We start from the raw sequence: 6,027 nt of genomic DNA, 5'->3' as shown, positions 1-6,027 counted from the left end.
CTCCGCCCCACATCCATTGAATTAGCGTATGCATTTTAGCAAGACCCCCAGGAGTCTGGCCTGCACCTTCTAGTTCGAGAAGCGCAAAACGTAGAGATACTTCGGCAGAGGGCGCTAGAGACCGGCAGATTCAGCGAGAAAGCGGGGGTGGGGGGCTGGGGGGTAGGGATGGTTAGGGCTTTTTTTTTTTTTTTACATCTTCATTGGAGTATAATTGCTTTACAATGTTGTGTTAGTTTCTGCTGTCTAACAAAGTGAATCAGCTATATGTATACATATATCCCCGTGTCCCCGCCCTCTTGCCTCTCCCTTCCACCCTCCCTATCCCACCGCTCTAGGTGGTCACAAAGTACTGAGCTGATCTCCCTGTGCGATGCAGCTGCTTTCCACTAGCTATCTATTTTACATTTGGTAGTGTATATATGTCAATGCCACTTTCTCACTTTGTCCCAGCTTACCCTTCCCCCTCCCCGTGTCCACAAGTCCATTCTCTACCTCTGCGTCTTTATTCCGGTCCTGCCCCTAGATCCATCAGAACCTTTTTTTTTTTTTAGATTCTATATATATATGTGTGTTAGCATACTGTATTTGTTTTTCTCTTTCTAACTTACTTCACTCTGTATGACAGACTCTAGGTCCATCCACCTCACTACAGATAACTCAATTTCGTTTCTTTCCATGGCTGAGTAATATTCAATTGTATATGTGCCACATCTTCTTTAACCATTCACCTGTCGATGGACACTCAGGTTGCTTCCATGTCCTGGCTATTGTAAATAGTGCTGCAATGAACATTGTGGTACATGACTCTTTTTGAATTATGGTTTTCTCAGGGTATATGCCCAGTAATGGGATTGCTGGGTCATTCGGTAGTTCTATTTTTAGTTTTTTAAAGAACCTCCATAGTGTTCTCCATAGTGGCTGTATCAATTTACACTCCCACCAACAGTGCAAGAGGCATCCCTTTTCTCCACACCCTCTCCAGCATTTATTGTTTGTAGATTTTTTTGATGATGGCCATTCTGACCGGTGTGAGGTGATACCTCATTGTAGTTTTGATTTGCATTTCTCTGATGATTAGTGATGTTGAGCATCCTTTCATGTGTTTGTTGGCAATCTGTATATGTTCTTTGAAGAAATGTCTATTTAGGTCTTCTGCCCATTTTTGGATTGGGTTGTTTGTTTTTTTAATATTGAGCTGCATGAGCTGTTTATATATTTTGGAGATTAGTCCTTTGTCTGTTGACTCGCTTGCAAATATTTTCTCCCATTCTGAGGGTTGTCTTTTTGTCTTGTTTGTGGTTTCCTGTAGCCTCTCTGCTATGGTTGGGGTTGTGTTCCTGTCCTGATAGTTGTTTGGCATGGGGCGTCCAGCACTGAAGCTTGCTGGCCGTTGGGTGGAGCTGGGTCTTAGCATTGAGATGGAGATCTCTGGGAGAGCTCTCACCGATTGATATTACATGGGGCCAGAAGGTCTCTGGTGGTCCAATGTCCTGAACTCGGCTCTCCCACCTGAGGCTCAGGCCTGACAACAGGCCAGAGCACCAAGACCCTGTCAGACACATGGCTCAGAAGTAGAAAAGGGAGGAAAAAAGAAAGAAAAAAAATAAAAGAAAATTATTAAAATATAAAATAATAATGATAATAAGAAGAGAGCAACCAAACCACTAAACAAATCCACCAATGCTAACAAGTGCTAAAAACTGTACTAAGATAAACATAAAAATCAGAAACAAATCATTTGCAGACAGCAAACCCCAAGTCCACAGTTGCTCCCAAAATCCACTGCCTCCATTTTGGGATGATTCATTGTCTATTCAGGTATTCTACAGATGCAGGATACATCAAGTTGATAGTGGGGATTTAATCTGCTGCTCCTGAGGCTGCTGGGAGAGATTTCCCTTTCTCTTCTTTGTTAGCACAGCTCCTGGGGTTCAGCTTTGGATTTGGCCCCGCCTCTGTGTGCAGGTCGCCCTCAGGCAACTGTTCCTGCCCAGACAGGATGGGGTTAAAGCTGCGGCTTATTAGGGGGCTCTTGCTCATTCAGGCTGTGGGGAGGGAGGGGTATGGAAGTTATGATTGGAATGTGGGGCGAGCCTGCAGCAGCAGCCAGTGTGACGTTGTAGCAGCCTGAGGCTCACTGTGTGTTCCCTCTGGGGAACTTGTCCCTGGATCACAGGACCCTGGCAGTGGCGGGCTGCACAGGCTCCCAGGGGTGTGTGGATAGTGACCTGTGATTGCACACAGGATTCTTGGTGGCTACAGCAGCAGAGTTAGCGTTTCACGCCCATCTCTGGGGTCCAAGCTGATAGCCGCGGCTCGTACCTGTCTCTGGAGCTCTTTTAGGCAATGCTCTGCCTTCTGTGGGCAGACAGGGAAGGAATCCCCCCTCCTAGTGCACCCTGAAACAATGGTCTCTTGCCTCTTAGGCAAGTCCAGACTTTTTCCCAGACTCACTCCCGGCTAGCTGTGGCACACTAGCCCTCTTCAGGCTGTGTTCACGCAGCCAACCGCAGTCCTCTCCCTGGGATCTGACCTCCGAAGCCCGAGTCTCAGCTCCCAGCCCCCACCCGCCCTGGTGGGTGAGCAGACAAGCATCTCAGGCTGGTGAGGGCCGGTCGGCACCTGTGTGGAAATCTCTCTGCTTTGCCCTCTGCACCCCTGTTGCTGCGCTCTCCTCCGTGGCTCCGAAGCTTCCCCACGGCCACCCACCGTCTCCCCCAGTGAAGGGGCTTCCTAGTATGTGGAAACTTTTCCTCCTTCACAGCTCCCTCCCAGTGGTGCAGGTCCTGTCCCTAATCTTTTGTCTCTGTTTTTTCTTTTTTCTTTTGCCTACCCAGGTATTTGGGGGAGTTTCTTGCCTTTTGGGAAGACCGAGGTCTTCTGCCAGCGTTCAGTAGGTGTTCTGTAGGAGTTGTTGCACATGTAAGATGTATTTTTGATGTATTTGTGGGGAGAAAGGTGATCTCCATGTCTTACTCCTCAGCCATCTTGAAGGTCCCCTAATTAGGGCTTCTGACAAATCAAATGGCCCAGATGGATACAGGCTCATTGTAGGAAATTTAGAAAGTATAATTAGAAGAACATGTCATCCATAATCACCCTGATCAGATAATCAGGATTAACATTACTTCCAATTCCCAATGCACTTAAATACTTGTAAAATGTTTTCGTTTAAGAAGTATACGTTTGTTTGAAAATAAACTGCTGTTTAAGTATATAAAGGCCTACTTCTGTCCTCCAGGAAAGTCATTGTTCTTACAGGTCTTCTTCTCTATGTATAGTTTCATATATAGTACACGTTAAAAAATAGTTCACATAGGGCTTCTCTGGTGGCGCAGTGGTTGAGAGTCCGCCTGCCGATGCAGGGGACATGGGTTCGTGTCCCAGTCTGGGAAGATCCCATATGCCGCAGAGCGGCTGGGCCCATGAGCCATGGCTGCTGAGCCTGCGTGTCTGGAGCCTGTGCTCCGCAACGGGAGAGGCCACAGCAGTGAGAGGCCCGCGTACCGCAAAAAAAAAAAAAAAAAAAAAAAAAAGTTCATATAATATGTATGGGGCTTTTTTTTCTAAACCTGATTTCACAGCGCACATACTGTCCAGCAGCATTCTTTTTTTCCATTCAGTAAGTTTTCATGTTAGTCCTTATTTGCCATCCTCTCTCACAAGGTGGCTTTGTGGCTCCAGTAAAAGCATGGATAACCCTGATAACTCCTATGTGGTACAAATTGTCCTATTTTGCAGTTGAGAAAATTGAGGCTCAGAGAGGCACTGTGCCACTGAACAAAGAGCTGTGTGAACCCCAGCTCAAAGGTGATCCCAGCTCTTATGTTACTTGGAACCTACAGGAAATCGAATTGTGTTGCACTGGATCAACTCTGCATGCACTATAAAGAGTTTTCTTAGAAGAAATGATGCCTCTGCTAGCATTAGCAGTTGAGCATCTCAGAGCCACCACCTATGTAAAGCAGACTCTGCTACTCCCCTACCTTTGCACCACTCCTGTGGTTGTGTGTTTGTTTCCCTCTTAGCCTCCTAGAGGGCAAGGACACATTTATTTCTTCTCTAGGTCACCAGCACAGGGCCCTGTTCTGGTGATGATGGTTGAATTGATGCCATCTTTGGACACTCTGCTGGGAAGTGATTTCTGTCTCCTGGACAAATCTACTGTGTGCATAAGTATCACCTGCTAGCAGTCTTGTTAAAATGAAGATTCTGATTCAGGTCTGGAGCTGGATTGAGGTTCTGCATTTCTAACAGACTCCCAGATGATGTTAATGCTGTGGGGCAGTGGGGACCACACTGAGTAGCAAGGCTGTAATTGATCGTTGCCCTCAGCGCACTCGCAGGCCTTGCAACATACTTGCCTCCTTCACTGGGCTCCATCAAGCAGATGCTATGCACGTTTTCTCTTTGTTCCTGCCACAGTGCCCAATATTGTGACCAGCTCATGTCCTTGCTACAGACGTCTGACTGAACAGACTATGATTTGATTATAAAAGATAAATAAAATTTTAAAACTTGCTGACAGCCTCATGGTGCAAACTAGAGCACCCTGAACTGGGAGTGTGGTGGGGGAGGAATACCTTATCCCACATTTATTTAAAGAGCAATGAAGGGCTTCCCTGGTGGCACAGTGGTTGAGAATCTGCCTGCCAATGCAGGGGACACGGGTTCGAGCCCTGGTCTGGGAAGATCCCACATGCTGCGGAGCAACTAGGCCCGTGAGCCACAACTACTGAGCCTGCGCTCTGGAGCCTGTGCTCCACAACAAGAGAGCCCGCGACAGTGAGGCCCGCGCACCGCTTTGAAGAGTGGCCCCCGCTTGCCGCAACTGGAGAAAGCCCTCGCACAGAAACGAAGACCCAACACAGCCAAAAATAAATAAATAAATAATAATTTAAAATGAATATCTGATTAAAAAAAAGCAATGAAAACAAACCTCAAAGATGGCTTATGGATAAAAGATGACCTATTGAGTTCTGGGAGACCCATTCAGACTCTCCCTCACCTTTAGGAGCTAAAGTTACAAATTTAAGAGGCCTTAGGGGCCAAGCAGGGAATTTAAATATGAGAACCATCCCACCCCTAACCCGAGACAAGAGGGGTGGGTGTGGCCTGTGACAACCTAGGGAGTGCATGTCTTGTCTCTCTTAAGCCTTCACTCCAACCTTACCTCAGTGTCTTCCTCTCTCTCGTCTCTTTTCCCTCTGTGTCCATTTATTTCTCTGCCCAGTTAAACAAATGAGTACATACATCCTCTGGACCAGGCCTGTTCCAGGCAGCAGAGTTGCCAGGATGACTAAGATCCCTGGACTCCTTGGGTTCTGGGTTTTTGCAAAACATTCAGTTCTAACTCCCTGTCCTGTACTGGCTGAAGGCTGTAATCTCCTTTTTCTTGCTATGACTGATGTTATGGGCTGAATTGTGATATATTGGGAATTCCCTGGCAGTCCAGTTGTTAGGACTCTGAGCTTTCACTGCCGAGGGTGCAGGTTCAATCCCTGGTCTGGGAACTAAGATCATGCAAGCCATGCAGCAAGGCAAATACATACATACCTACGTACATGATATATTGAAGTCCTAATCCCTGGCACCTGTGAATTTGAACTTATTTGGAAGTGGGGTCAATTGTAGATGTAATCAAATTAAGATGAGGTCATTAGGGTGGGCCCTAATCTGACTAGTGTCCTTAGAAGAAGAGACAGAGACACGGGGAGAATGCCATGTGACCACAGAGGCAAAGATTGGAGCAATGCATCTACATGCCAAGGAATGCCAAGCGTTCCCAGCAACACCACAAGATAAGAGAGGGGTGGAACAGATTGTCCTCTAGAGGCCGGAGCCTTGCCAACACCTTGATTTTGGACTTGTAGTCTCCGCAACTGTGAGAGAATATTGTTCTGTTGTGTTAAGCCACCAGGTTTGTGCCCATTTGTTGTGGCAGACCTAGAGAACTCAAACAGGTGATAAGACACAAGCCTCTTTATTACCAGCTTCGCTACTCCACCTTCTCCCACCTCCAGA

Source organism: Delphinapterus leucas, chromosome 10, assembly GCF_059928025.1.
Source record: "Delphinapterus leucas isolate spDelLeu-1000000601 "Yukka" chromosome 10, BTC_Dleu_Yukka2, whole genome shotgun sequence".
NCBI lineage: Eukaryota > Metazoa > Chordata > Mammalia > Artiodactyla > Monodontidae > Delphinapterus > Delphinapterus leucas.
Note: the sequence above shows the minus strand (reverse complement) of the source record.